The sequence below is a fragment of the Plutella xylostella genome, chromosome 11 (genome assembly GCF_932276165.1).
Source record: "Plutella xylostella chromosome 11, ilPluXylo3.1, whole genome shotgun sequence".
NCBI lineage: Eukaryota > Metazoa > Arthropoda > Insecta > Lepidoptera > Plutellidae > Plutella > Plutella xylostella.
In genome coordinates, this window is record NC_063991.1 from 3516204 (window position 1) to 3530898 (window position 14695).

A 14695-nucleotide genomic window follows, 5' to 3' on the forward strand; every position below is an offset into this window, starting at 1 on the left:
CCACATAGTTAACCATTCCCTTTCCTCAGGACAATTTCCTAACCTTTGGCTTAAAGCTTACGTCCTTCCTCTTCCTAAAGTTCCAACCCCCTCCGCTCCAAATGAATATCGTCCTATTTCCATACTTCCCTTCCTGTCCAAAATACTAGAATCAATCGTGCATCGCCAACTCACCTCATTTCTCACCAACGGCGGCCTCCTCAACCCTCTCCAGTCTGGATTTCGTTCAGGCCATAGTACCACCACAGCTTTGCTTAAAGTGACAGAAGATGTCAGGTGTGCCATGGAGGATCGGCGGGTGACAATTCTGGTGCTGATCGACTTCAGCAACGCTTTTAACGCTGTCGACCACGATCTGTTGCTCGCCGTACTCGAATGTCACAAGATCTCCGCTCCTGCTATGAGCTGGTTCTCTTCTTATCTTCGAGGTCGCCAGCAGGCAATACGCAGTGGTCCTTCTGTTCAATCAGATTGGGCTGACTTGACTGCTGGTGTTCCTCAAGGCGGTATTCTCTCTCCTTTGCTTTTTTCTACATTTATAAACTCCGTCACGTCTAATCTTCACTGCTCCTATCACTTGTATGCCGATGACTTGCAGATTTACAGCCATGTTAAAATCGACGAACTGGATGCTGGCATGGCTGGGGTGAATGGTGATCTCGACGAGATACTGAGGTGGTCACAGAATTACGGTATTTCCGTCAACCCCAAAAAGTGCCAATCCATCATTATTGGTAGTTCAAGACTTTTATCCTGTCTGGACTACAACACTGTACCTCCAGTTCAATTTGACGGTCGTGTGGTTCCCTTCTCTCCAGCTGTAACTGACCTAGGTCTGACTATCGATGAGTACCTGAGCTGGGAGCAACAGTTGGAAAAGGTGTCTCGCAAAGTTTACGCTTCTCTCCACTCCATGCTGCGCCTTAAAAACTTTCTTCCTCAACACACCAAATTAGCACTGGTCAACTCACTGCTTCTACCGATTCTGGACTACGCGGATGTGTGTTATTTGGATTTGACCGAGGCACTCCGCAATAAGCTTGAACGCTTATTGAACACCTGCATCCGTTTCGTTTTTGGGCTACGTAAATATGATCATGTGTCCCAGTACCGCGCACAGCTTAAATGGCTCCCCATTCGAGATCGTAGAAATCTACGGATTCTATGTCTCCTCTTCTCTGTTCTCCACGAGCCAAATACTCCCCCTTACCTTAAGTCCATGTTTAGCTTTCTTTCTGACACTCACACTCGTCATCTCCGTTCCTCCCATAATCATCTATTAGCACTGCCCTCCTTCCATTCAGGTTTCATGTCAGACTCTTTCGCTGTCACCGCTGTGCGTCTTTGGAATAATCTTCCCGAGAACATTAGGAAAGCTCCTTCTCGCAATGTCTTCAAGCGACTAACCCGTGCTCATTTTCTCAGCAAGTTAGATAAATAGCATTTTCGTGTACCTCTTTGAATATTATTATTATGTATGTATATATTTATATATAATTTATAGTATAATATGTAAGTATATTTTATGTATTTCTATTAATTTAATTATCTAGTGACTATATTTAGTTTTTCCTGTTCAATTTTTTTTTTCTTTTTTTGCACCTTTCTACTTGTTTTCTTGTACCTCCTGTAGGTTGGCTGGTAGAAAATGCTTTTAGCATTAAGTCCACCTTTTGTACACTTATGTTATATTTGTGCAATAAAGTATTAAATAATAATAATAATAATAATATTATCAAAGTATGCTCCTTCAGAAACGATACACATACGCCAACAAATAATGTAACCATCAAAACATTTTTTTAAACAATGTTCCTGGAATGAGTTTAATTCTCGCGGCGAATTCAGCTTTTAAAAAAAATATTGGATAATTATTAGGCATATTTGTATCGTTTCTAAAGGAACATACTTCATGTGGCCTAGACTTAAAGGTGCACGATTATCATTAACCATAATCGAATAATTTGATTATAGACTTTATTCATATCCTCTTATTCTAATTTCCTCTTCTCTTTTTTCCTCTTATTCGAATAGTGTCATTTGATCATTCGATTATCAAAATTTGTGGTTCACTGGTTTGCAAATTCGATTATTGATATTAGTGGTATCAAACCATTCGATTGTTGCTGTCATTCATAATCGCCCATCATTAGCCTAGACCTAGGCTACCACCCCATGCAGTTTGTCGTAGGTACTTACTACTTACTGGACACCCTGTACTAATGAGGAAATATGCTGGCCCGATCAAAGTTTTCTAAGCTCTACTCATCTATGGTTGAATGGTGTAGTGGTTAGTGACCCTGACTGCTATCCCGAAGGTCCCGGGTTCGATTCCCAGCTGATATAAATTGTTAAAGACAGATATTTGTTTGCACTCGGGTCTTGGGTGTTGATATTAATATTTAATATGTATCTATGTATTTGTGTAAATGTATTTGCTGTCCGATACCCATATTACAGGCTCTGCCTAGCTTGGGGTCGGATGGTGTGTGTTTTTTATTTTAAAAATTTATCTTCCATCATCATTTCATTCCATTCCATTCTCTGTGAGGGTGTAAGTACCTGCACCGGGCTCTCTCGAGTGGAACCTTTGCATGTCCCCAAGGTCTAAACTGCCTTCCTAAGCTTGGACCATTTCCCACCACGCTGGTCCACTGCGGGTTGGTGGGTTCACATATCTAGATGTGCTAGATCTAGATATGCAGGTTTCCTCACGATGTTTTCCTTCACTATAAGAGTGATGGTATACATTGTACTTAAGTTAAAAGAACTCATTGGTACATGTCAGGGCCGGGATTCAAACCCGCATCTCTGGCGTTACTTAATTTACATAATGAAGTAACTGACTGGTGTAGTGGTTAGTGACCCTGACTGCTATGCCCAAGATCGTGGCTGGTGACGATTCCCGGCTGGGGCAGATATTTGTTTAAATACAGATATTTGTACTCGGGTCGTTGGGTGTTGATATTAAATATATACAGGGTGGCCCAAAGAGTGACGTCCAAAGGAAAATGTTTGATTCCTTAGGTCAAGGGATAGCCAAATCACCCCCATGTATGTTCAGCAATTTTTAGTAGTTTAGGAGTTATGATTTTTTTTCCAAATTTTCTACGAAAATCGACCTCAGTGGATTAATTATGTTTTATTATTTTTTTGGATAACTTGTTTAAAGTATTTTTAAATTTTGCGTCATCCTCTTAAGTTGTTCTTTTAACCATAAAAGTTTCAGATTCCTGGCTGTAATGTAAGTTAGTTATTTTTTTATCGAAATTTCGAACTTTACGATCGAGCTAGACTGTTCTGAATTTTCAACTTGAAATTAAAAATTGAAAAAGATATTCTCATGGTCCCTTATTAATTTTAAAAACTCCGCAAGATTCCAAAATTTACAAAAAAATAAAAATAAACTATTGCTTAATGGGGTATTATTTGGAGAAAAAAGCCTTCAAAGGTACCTGGGTGGAAATTACCTAATTAGTAAATTGTTTCAGAAAGTTGAAATTTTCCTGTTTTGTCATTACTAAGGACTAATTAAGATAGAAAATGTATCCAATTAAAGGGAAAATTAAATTATTTACTTTTTTTTTTAATTTAAGTTACATTTTTTAATGTAAATTCTTAGTAAAATGTTTTAGTGAGATTTAAGAGATAATTTTATTATTAATAATAAGTAAATAAACTCTAATCATTATTTTACACATTTACTCACAATAAAATTTCAAAATGGCGACCTCCCACAGCAATACACTACCAACATCTACGCAAGAAATTTTCTCTCTTAAAAATCTTGTAACTCACACTAAAACATTTTACTAAGAATTTACATTAAAAATGTAACTAAAATTTAAAAAAAAGTAAATTATTAAATTTTCTCTTTAATTTGATACATTTTCTATCTTATTTAGTCCTTAGGAATGACATAACAGGAATATTTCAACTTTCTGAAACAATTTACTAATTAGGTAATTTCCACCCAGGTACCTTTGAAGGCTTTTTTCTCCAAATAATACCCCATTAAGCAATAGTTTATTTTTATTTTTTTGTAAATTTTGGAATCTTGCGGAGTTTTTAAAATTAATAAGGGACCATGAGAATATCTTTTTCAATTTTTCATTTCAAGTTGAAAATTCAGAACAGTCTAGCTCGATCGTAAAGTTCGAAATTTCGATAAAAAAATAACTAACTTACATTACAGCCAGGAATCTGAAACTTTTATGGTTAAAAGAACAACTTAAGAGGATGACGCAAAATTTAAAAATACTTGAAAAAGTTATCCAAAAAAATAATAAAACATAATTAATCCACTGAGGTCGATTTTCGTAGTGTCAACTCGTGAACATGTTGACAGCGCCATCTATGGGATTGTCTCCGTATTGGCTGCAATCATAGATGACTATGATCATGAATATGTTACAAGAATGCATGATCTTGGATCGATTACCGATTGGTTAAGTTCACAGGTCCTCCAATAGAGGGCGTTATAATTAGTTTTATGAAAATGTATCTTATAGTTAGTGGGTAATTAACTAGCGGTAATTCACTTTCCAATTATACGCCATACAAGAAGCACACTGTATTTCTCTGCTCCATCTGACCTGCTCACCTAACCTCAACCTCCGACCACGAGTTTACACGTAGAAAATTTGGGAAAAAAATCATAACTCCTAAAAATTGCTGCTCCTAAAAATTGCTGAACATACATGGGGCTGATTTGGCTACCCCTTGACCTAAGGAATCAAACATTTTCCTTTGGACGTCACTCTTTGGGCCACCCTGTATATGAATGTATGTATCTATGTATTTGTGTACATATATCAGCTGTCCGATACCCATAATACAGGCTCTGCCTAGCTTGGGGTCGGATGGCCGTGTGTGAGATGTCCCCACATATTTATATTTATTTATTTATAATTATAGCACTCACACTTCTCTCTAATATTCCCCTGCATACATTCATCAGAGAACTCATTCTATCCACAAATACATCACATTCTGGTGCTTCGGCGAGCAGGGAGCCGAGCGAGACGGCCGCGAAAATATGGTCGGTGCGGTTTCCATACATTTTGATATGTGCATGTACAGTCAGCTGCATAAGTAGCTATACACTTTAGTACCGTATCAAACTACCTACTAAACAAAACGACAATGGTTGAATGAACAAACAGGAAGTTGGTGAGTTTGACAAGGTTCAAAAGTGTTACTACTTATGCAGCTGACTGTACTTCTAATCCAGTGGCTGACATATCCCTGTCTTAACAAAATTGAATGAAACTAACACTTATCTGGCTAACATTTTCACAGCAGTGACAAACCACAGAGCGACTCTAGCGTTGTAAACTAAAAAGTAGAATATTTACTCTTTCTTCATTCATATCAAGTATTCATATGACTTATTTATTTGTAGTTAACATTCAACCTTATTCAGTATAATATTAATTAATATCAATATTCATATCATTCATATAAGCACATTAATTATATTATATTATATCTATCCCAAATAAATTTTATTGTACCTTACAGAAACATTTACAACCCTGGAAGTACCAAAGAGAAATAAATACAAAAATCAACTACACAATTTAACGGTCTACAGTAGGGATCATCCTACCGAGTGCTCCACTCAAGACCTGGATGTGAAACCTGACCACCTGTGTACTGACATGGATGACACAAAAACTGTCAAGGGCAACAGTTTCACAGAATTTCATAAAATTGAAACTGAAATCAAGAAGGAATCAGAGAATGTACCAAATGAATTGATATTTTACAGAAACAGAATTATACTCGGCAAGATACATGTAGATGAGTCTAGCGAAGAACGAGAAATTGATGCACCAGGTGACTGTAATAATGTTGTTAACAACAAAACAAACAATGATCAAGATTTGGCAGTGTCAATATACACTGATGAAAATAGAAGCATGAGGATAACTAAACAGTATTATGAAATGGAAAAATGTTTGAGAGCGAAAATTATTCTAACAAACTGTTATACAACTCTATTGAACAATAACTGTTACTGTGCTCAGTGTGCAGTGTTGTTCCCCACCACTGAAGCGTATAGTGAACATTACACAAACACACACACCGAGTCCACTCACTCAACTAAAGCCTCGGATTCTCTTGTGACATGTAAACAAATAATTTACTCTCATGTGAAGGAATTTGTGTGTGACACCTGCAAGAAGATATTCACTAGGAAAAGGATTTTGATACAGCATATGTTAATTCACAATGACGACAAGCCATTCGAGTGTGACATTTGCAAGAAAACATTTAACCAAATAACAAATTTAAAGTCACACAAGTTATTTCACACTGGAGAAAAGCCATACATGTGCGGTAATTGCAAAAAATCGTTTAGGCACCTTAGTACTTTGAAAAACCACGAATTGATCCACACTGGGGAAAAGCCATTCCAGTGTGACATTTGCACGAAAACATTTTACCGAAGATGTAATTTGAAGAGCCACAAGTTAGTTCACAGTGGCGAAAAGCCACTCCAGTGTGACATTTGCATGAAAACATTTTACCGAAGAAGTAATTTGAAGAGCCACAAGTTAGTTCACAGTGGCGAAAAGCCATACAAGTGCGGTAATTGCAAAAAATCGTTTCGGCATTTTAGTACTTTGAAAGAGCACGAATTGATCCACACGGGTGAAAAGCCGTTCCAGTGTGACATTTGCAAGAAAACATTTAGGCATCGGGGCTCATGGAAAAAGCATAAGTTAATTCACACTGGCGAAAAGCCATTCCAGTGTGACATTTGCACGAAATCATTTACCCAAAGAGTCAATCTTAAGAAGCACATGTTACATCACACTGCACCCCAGTCATAGCTATGATTCTGATGAGTCGGAAATAATGTGAGATCCGGGAAACATGAGGAAACATAGTACATGACACGGCGTGAAACAGCGGGATGTCAGTGAGTGTCAGTGGGGCGCGCTGCGGGCGAGGGCTCGGCCTCCGCCTGTCCCCTCACTGCAGGCAGCGCCGGCGACGCACAGGCCGCGTTGTCGACACGCTCTCCTACACCCACATACAAGCGACTCCACCTACACTAACCACCTCAGTTGCAATTCTGACATCGGCGCGGACGGTCGCTTTCTAGCGGCGCCGTCTGTAGCCGTCACGTGTGACTCACTACTGAGTGACCCGGCTGCTCAAGGACAGCGTCCTGTTGTACACCGAGATGCCTGAAATCCCGGCTCAATTGGAAGCCTCGGAACATAAAAAAATGACATTAAATCGGTAGATTAAAACAACTATTTGGTTCTTTATTTTTAATAAACATTATTATTGCTAAATACTGATATTTTTTTCATATTTGTGGTACCTGTTGCTGTGCTAGTGCCGCGGCGGTACAGAGGGCCTTCGCAAGAGTGCGCCGCGCCGTCCTGTCCTCAGCAACTGTCCTGGCTTCTGTCCAGCTCAGCGCTTGCGCTCGCAGCTCGCCGTCAACTGTACGCCGCCATGTGTGCACCGACGACCGGGACACGGCGTCTGCGGCGGCTACTAGCTACTCATTCAAAGCTTGTTTTGTCATTACTCTTATGTGAATAAAATATTGGACAGTAACCACCTATATAATGAAGTATATATATATATATTCCCACTAACACCAAACTAAACAAAACTTTTAGTACAAGGAGGCGGAATATTACCTATCATGCAATGTTTTCTATTTAAAACTTCGCGTTGGAATTTCTATATATTTCAGTTATGTGATAAACGTCGATACCGCGGTTATTTCATACAGTCCTGTACCGGTATTGAGTTCTCAGAGCCATCTGTTGTTTGTCATCAAAACTAGTCTATGATATCTACTTTGCTTGTCTTTCCTTTTTAAAATTTACTTATAATTTTTATCTTGCTTTTACTCGAGAATACGTGAGAATATGTGAGTAAGAGCTCTCAAGAAGGAACATGTGAGGCCTCGGCTGTGGCGGCGGTGGTGTTGATGTAAAAATGAAATACTTAATCTGTGAAATTAAAACAAAAACCACAGAGTACTTTCATTTACAAACAAAATGTCAATGATATTATGATATATGACAGCTTGGCTTTGGCTTGTATTTCAGTATTTGGATGTGTTTGGATTCGGTTTCGTGCGTGACTGGGGTACCCACGTGTTCCTAACAATCATCGCGATTTCGGACCTTTTTCTGTGCCAATTTACATAGTTAATACCTGTTATTTGTTGTTATTGTGGTGGTGGTAACTGGTGAGTGTTATGATTGTCAGTAAACCCTCTTTCCCTTTCTGAAATGGAGTACCATTCAGATCGTCCTCCAGATCCCGACCCGCCAGATCTTTCGCCGGATATAATGCTGACGGATACTCCCCAGGAGACGCGAAAGCGCCCTAGGGATGATATACAACCTTCTCAACAAGGTAAGAGAATAATCCTAAACCCCGATCTCGCGTCTGCTAGCATACAGACCATTTATACGCACCCGAGTCTCGACGAAACTAAGGTGTACGATGACAGTGACCCTGGACCATTTATCGTCCACGTTTCTCAGGATAGCTCTTCAGGAAGTCCAGCTTCTGGGACCCCGCTGAGGGCTATTAAGTTTGGACAATTTTTGTACAATCACAAAGTGACTGACATCACCAGAGGTGGTGTCAAAATGACAGGTCGTAACCGTGTTACTGTGGAATTTAAGTCTGCGGGAGCGGCCAACGAATTTATCAACCACCCAGCTCTGTCCCCAAACAAGTTTAAGGCAGTTATCCCAACTTACCACATCACCCGTATGGGTGTTGCTAGGAGAGTCCCAGTGGATCTCTCCATGGATGAGTTTGTGGGTTCTTTGGACCTCCCCCATGGATGCGGTATTGTTCTTAAAGCACGCAGATTTAGTCGCAAAGTGATCAACAATGGAAACGTTTCATATGTCCCTACTCAAAGCGTAGTAATCACTTTCAGGGGACAATACCTCCCAGAAAAAATTTACTCTTTCCGTGCTGCTGTAGAAGTCGACAGATACACCTACCCAACCATCCAGTGCCACGCTTGCTGCAGGTTTGGCCATGTGAAGGCTAATTGCCGATCCAAGCCTTGCTGCTTCAAGTGTGCCCAACCACACTTGGGTGAGACATGCGATGCAGACCCTCCCACTTGCATTTACTGCTCAGGAAGCCATGCTTCCACGGATAAGAACTGTCCAGAACAAGCTAGACAAAAATCCATAAAAGTCATTATGTCTCAGGACAGCATTTCGTTCGCTGAAGCTGATGCTCGACTTCCTAAGAGCAAAAAATCATTTGCTGAAGTAGCATCTACACAACCTAATGGCCCATCTCCTAAAAAATCCTACAAAAAGACTGTGACCACTCAACGCAGGCCTAGGTCTCCACTTTCTCCTGGCTATGACAGACTTGCCCATCAGGCCATTATCTCATCACCATCTTCCTCACTTCCTAATGGAAGTGCCCTGAATGTGATTACTCCCAATGACAACTTATTGGATAACTTACTTTCATTAGTTGTCAGTCTGCTGTCTAAATTCAGCGACACAATACCGCCCCACGTTGCACTTAAGATTAGAGAACTCTCCTCCTTCAGCCAGAATGGCTCTGAACCCGACCCGGGTCCTTCAGTGGAATGCTCAGAGCCTTAAAAGTAAAAAACATGAAGTACTCAACTTAATAGATGACATCAAGCCCGTCATTGTTGCCATCTCGGAGTCATGGCTGGCGCCGGGTTCTCGTTTCCGAGTTCCGGGCTACTCGTGTCTGCGGGATGACAGGGATGACGGGTTTGCTGGGTGCGCTTTACTTGTGAAGCGTACCCTTACCTTCTCCTCTATCCCTACCCCTCCCCACGGACAGGAATTTAATGTTGTGGCCCTTAGGGCTTTAGACATTACTTTCGTGTCCGTGTATTTCCCTGATCCCCACCCTTCTCACCTCCCATCTTTTTATAATATAATTTCTTCTCTCCCGCAACCTCTTCTGATCATGGGGGACTTTAATGCCCACCATACCTCATGGGGTTCTTACCACACGGACGCTTTTGCAATCGCCCTCTTAGACATGCTTGATACCTTAGATGTTTGTATTTTAAATGACGGCTCTCCTACCCGTCGAGTCCTACCCCGTCAGAACCCAAAAAGTGCTGTCGATCTCACTTTCTCGTCTCCTCTTCTTTCAACATCAATATTCTGGAGGGTCCTCCCAAATACCTTTGGGAGTGATCATTTTCCCATTTCTATTACGCTCCCTACCAGATCCACCATTCTTGCTGATACATGCGCCTTCCCAAGGTACGTGATAGGCAGGAATGAGTGGTCTAACTTCATCACCTCGGTTGAAGATAAGCTCAGTCTGATCCAACCCTGTACTAGTGACAACTTTTTATACAACTACGACCTTTTTGAAAAAGCTCTAACATCCTCTGCCAAAAATAGAAAATCGCGAAAAGGCCAAAGAGTCTCACCTCCTTGGTGGGACTCCGACTGCTCCTTGGCTGTTGACGAGCGCAAAAATGCAGAGGATTTTTATATTGCTAATATGAGCATGGAAAATTTTATAAACTACAAAAGGATAGCTGCACGCACCAAACGGCTCCTTAAGAAGAAAAAGAAACAGGGCTGGATCAGATTTTGTGAAAATCTTTCGCCTAGGTCCCCTCCTTCTCTGGTGTGGAGATACATTCGCCGATATCGCGGTTCCCTTAACGTCGAAGATATTTTGAGCAATGACCCCTCTCTATGGCTAGAAGGGTTCAGCGATAAACTGGCTCCTCCATATGTCCCACACTCCAGTGCTCTCCGCCCCCCACCAGCTCTCTTACCATCTTCAGACAGATTGGATTCTCCATTTTCTATGGATGAACTCCAATCTGCTTTATCCGGTTTAACTGATTCATCTCCAGGTATTGATGGCATCCCATACTCTTTCCTTTCAAAATCAAGCCTCAAGGTCAAGCAGGCCTACTTGGAGCTGATAAACTACTTCCTTGAGTACGGAGTTACTCCATGCTCCTCCATGCAACTGGCTCCTCCATATGTCCCACACTCCAGTGCTCTCCGCCCCCCACCAGCTCTCTTACCATCTTCAGACAGATTGGATTCTCCATTTTCTATGGATGAACTCCAATCTGCTTTATCCGGTTTAACTGATTCATCTCCAGGTATTGATGGCATCCCATACTCTTTCCTTTCAAAATCAAGCCTCAAGGTCAAGCAGGCCTACTTGGAGCTGATAAACTACTTTCTTGAGTACGGAGTTACTCCATGCTCATGGAGTAAGCAAATAGTTGTTCCCATATTGAAGGCCGGAAAAGACCCCCGTGATCCTAACTCCCGACGTCCGATCGCCCTCTCCTCTGCTTTGGCGAAAATCTTAGAGCACTTAATTAAATGCAGGCTCGAATGGCTAATTGAGAATAGAGGAATCCTAGCCAAAACTCAGTTTGGGTTTAGGAAAGGGATGAGCACTCTAGACAGCCTTGCAATACTTACAACAGATATTCACATCGCATTTAAGAGGAAAGAATATCTTGTGGGTGTCTTCCTTGACATAGCGTCTGCCTATGATAATGTACTTCTTCCTGTGCTCAGGCAGAAAATGCGCCAGCTGAGCATTCCAGTGAAGCTTACCCGTCTGGTTTGCAGCCTATTCATGGAGAGATCCATCTTCATAAAATCCCCTACCACTTCCCTTGACTCCCCAAAATTTGTTTGGAAAGGCCTCCCCCAGGGATCGGTCTTAAGCCCCCTCCTTTACAGTCTGTACACTCACGATCTAGATAAATCCGTTGACTGCTTTTGCGACATTCTACAGTACGCTGACGACTTGGCCCTCTATTATGCTTCTCCTTCGTTAGCGGAGACAAATGTCCAGCTGAACCTGGCTCTTAGGTACCTCACGGATTGGCTGGATAGACATGGGTTATCTCTTTCTCCCACTAAATGCACAGCAGTGATTTTCACTAGAAAAAAAAACATCCCAGATCTGGATGTTGTTATCGGAGAGCATTCAATCACTGTGTCAAATAAAGTTAAATTTTTGGGTGTGATTCTGGATTCCAGGCTGTCGGGTAGCCATCACATGAACTACGTGGCTCAGAAGTGCGAGAGGGGTGTCAACGTCCTCAGGTCACTGTCAGGTGTCTGGTGGGGCGCACATCCATACTCTCAGAAGCTACTGTACAACGCCATTGTTCGAAGTCACTTTGACTATGCCTCATTTATCCTGGACCCCTGTAATAAGGCTGCATTAGAAAAAATTGATAAGGTTCAGTACAAGTGTCTTCGAATAGTGTCCGGTGCAATGAAATCTACCCCCACCAATGCCCTTCAGGTTGAGTGTGTCGACCCCCCTCTCTCGCTGCGGAGACAGTACTTGTGTGACAGGTTTTTCCTCAGGATCTGGCAATCAGAGTCTCACCCGCTATTGTCCAAGCTCGATACCCTTAAGCGGTTATGTCTTGCTCAAGAAACCCATGGCCTTTCCTTCCTTCTCAAATCATTCATTTTTGCTTCCAACCTTCCTCATCCTTCAATTAAATTTAAAATGAACCCTCTGTTTAGTGTCCCTTATGATGCCCTGGTTTTTCAGCCCAATGTTGTTATGGACATGGGCATTGTGAAAAACGCCCCGGGGGCCGAGAAAACATTGACTCATAAGCTCCAGACAGAGTGGCCTGGTTGGCTTCCAGTCTTCACAGATGCCTCCAAATTTTCAGATAAGAGCAATGTCGGTCTAGCTGTCTGGCTTCCTAAGTACAAAATTACTCTTAATTTCAAACTCCCCCCTGAATCCTCGGTCTTCACGGGCGAGGCTACCGCTATTCTGGAGGCACTTCAGTACACTGAGTCTCACAAACTCATCAAAACTATTATTCTATCAGACTCTTCTAGCTGCTTACATTCAATTATTTCATTCCCTTTTAAATCTAAATCTAAATTCCCTATCATTCTTCAAATTAGACAAACTCTCTTCCGTTGCAAGACTCAGGGTATTGAGGTGGCTATTGCCTGGATACCTGGCCACAGTGGCATCATTGGTAATGAGTGTGCAGATTCCTTCGCTAAGGATGCCGTTAGCTTGGGCCTGGATACTCATTACCATAATTTTGCCCACGACCTTGCCTCGCTCGCAGGACCGAGGCTTGATAATTCCTGGAAGGAGTCCTGGGAAGCTTCCAGGAACATTAAAGGTAAGTATTACTCCTTAATCCAACCACATATTCCCAAAAGGCCATGGTTTTTTAGAGCAAGACTCCTAGATAAAACCTCCACCTCGACAATCTGCAGACTCCGTCTTGGTCATGCGTGCACGCCTGTGCACCTGGCTAGGATTCGGGTGCGTGATAGTTCGGTTTGTGACTGCGGCACCAGCGAAGGATCTGTCGACCACCTTTTCTTTGAGTGTCCTAATCTTCAAACCTCCCTCTATGATTTCCTCCCTCCCTCTATCCCAAGACCTGTAAATATCAATTACCTACTAACACTTGTACATACCTCAATCGCTAACATCCTGTATAAATTCTTCAAAACTAACAATATTAAACTATAAATTTGTTTGTGTTCATTATAATACACCTGCTAACCCTCTGTTTGTGATGTCCCTGTATAAATTGTGTCCGTCTGTTTGTTTCAGGTGTTAACCTAGTTATGTAGGTACCCCCAAGTATCTCACCCTTAGAACTTTCTGGAACTTTAAATATAAACATAAACAGAGATACTGTAAGCATTGCAACATATTATATTGTTATTGCATCAGCCAGGATGCTGATGGATCATTCCACGAATCTCCAACTTTGTAAAGCATCAACTGTATGGAGTGTAGAGTGATGTATCAGCAGATTGGTCACGTAGGCCACTCTTAGTGTTAAGACTATGTCATTGTATGAGTCAGTATTAAACGGACCTCAAATCGGAACGGTTATGCTCGCCTTTAATTTTAGTTTTTAAAAACCTAATAGCGCGGACCCGCAATTTGACTGGCGCAGCCGGTAGGATAGTCGCTATATATTAGCAGCGCGTGTTTCGCATCTGTCGGTTCGAGCATCAAATTCTGCTTACCTAAAAAGGTGAAATTACGTCGCGATTCGCTATTAAACGGCTATTCCAAGAACCAAACAAATTCGTCGAGAAACGGGTATCCATAAGTGCATTAGTGTTTTTGCTCGAGTGTTGAGGCAGCGATGCGTTGGTAAGTACACTTCTCACCTCCCAAATCCAGTCCTCTCCATTTTTCACATGTTATTTAGGGATCAAATTCTCTCTTCTTAACGCTAGATATTAAGTAAATTGTATGAAATTGATTAAAAGTAAGAAAAAGTTTATTGTAAAGCTAAAAATAGTGCATCAAATTCTGCAACCCCTAGTTAAGTAAAATATAGGATAAGTAATCATTATTCTAGGAAAATTCCCATAATTATTGAGTTATTTTGGAAGCGTTGCTTAACATCAGTAATGTCTAAAATAATTTTAATTCCCCGCGAATTTTCTGGAGTAATACCCACCTTCAATGGTGACGGGAAGTTACTAAGGACATTTCTCACGAAATGCGAATATGTTATCAATGCATATAAGGGAGATAACAACCCCGAACAGGAGCTCTACCTGTACCATCTAATTACGAGCAAACTAGTTGACAAAGCCGCTGTTCTTATCAGCGAGAGACAGGATATAGAGTCATGGCAACAACTAAAAGAAATCTTGACACAAAG

At 41.3% G+C, this 14695-nt stretch overlaps 2 protein-coding genes across 5 annotated transcripts in view; both read left to right on the forward strand.

Annotated features, from left to right (window-relative positions):
* Window positions 1–14695, forward strand: part of LOC119693290 (zinc finger protein 431-like) — a 59813-nt gene that overhangs the window by 14576 nt on the left and 30542 nt on the right. The window lies entirely within an intron of this gene.
* Window positions 8084–14695, forward strand: part of LOC119693291 (zinc finger protein 1 homolog) — a 538991-nt gene continuing 532379 nt past the window's right edge. Inside the window, exon 1 of one of the 4 annotated variants that reach the window (XM_048623924.1) lies at window positions 8084–8188. The gene's annotated coding sequence lies outside the window, so the exon portion shown is untranslated. The other 3 variants (XM_048623926.1, XM_048623923.1, XM_048623922.1) reach the window with 3 other exon arrangements.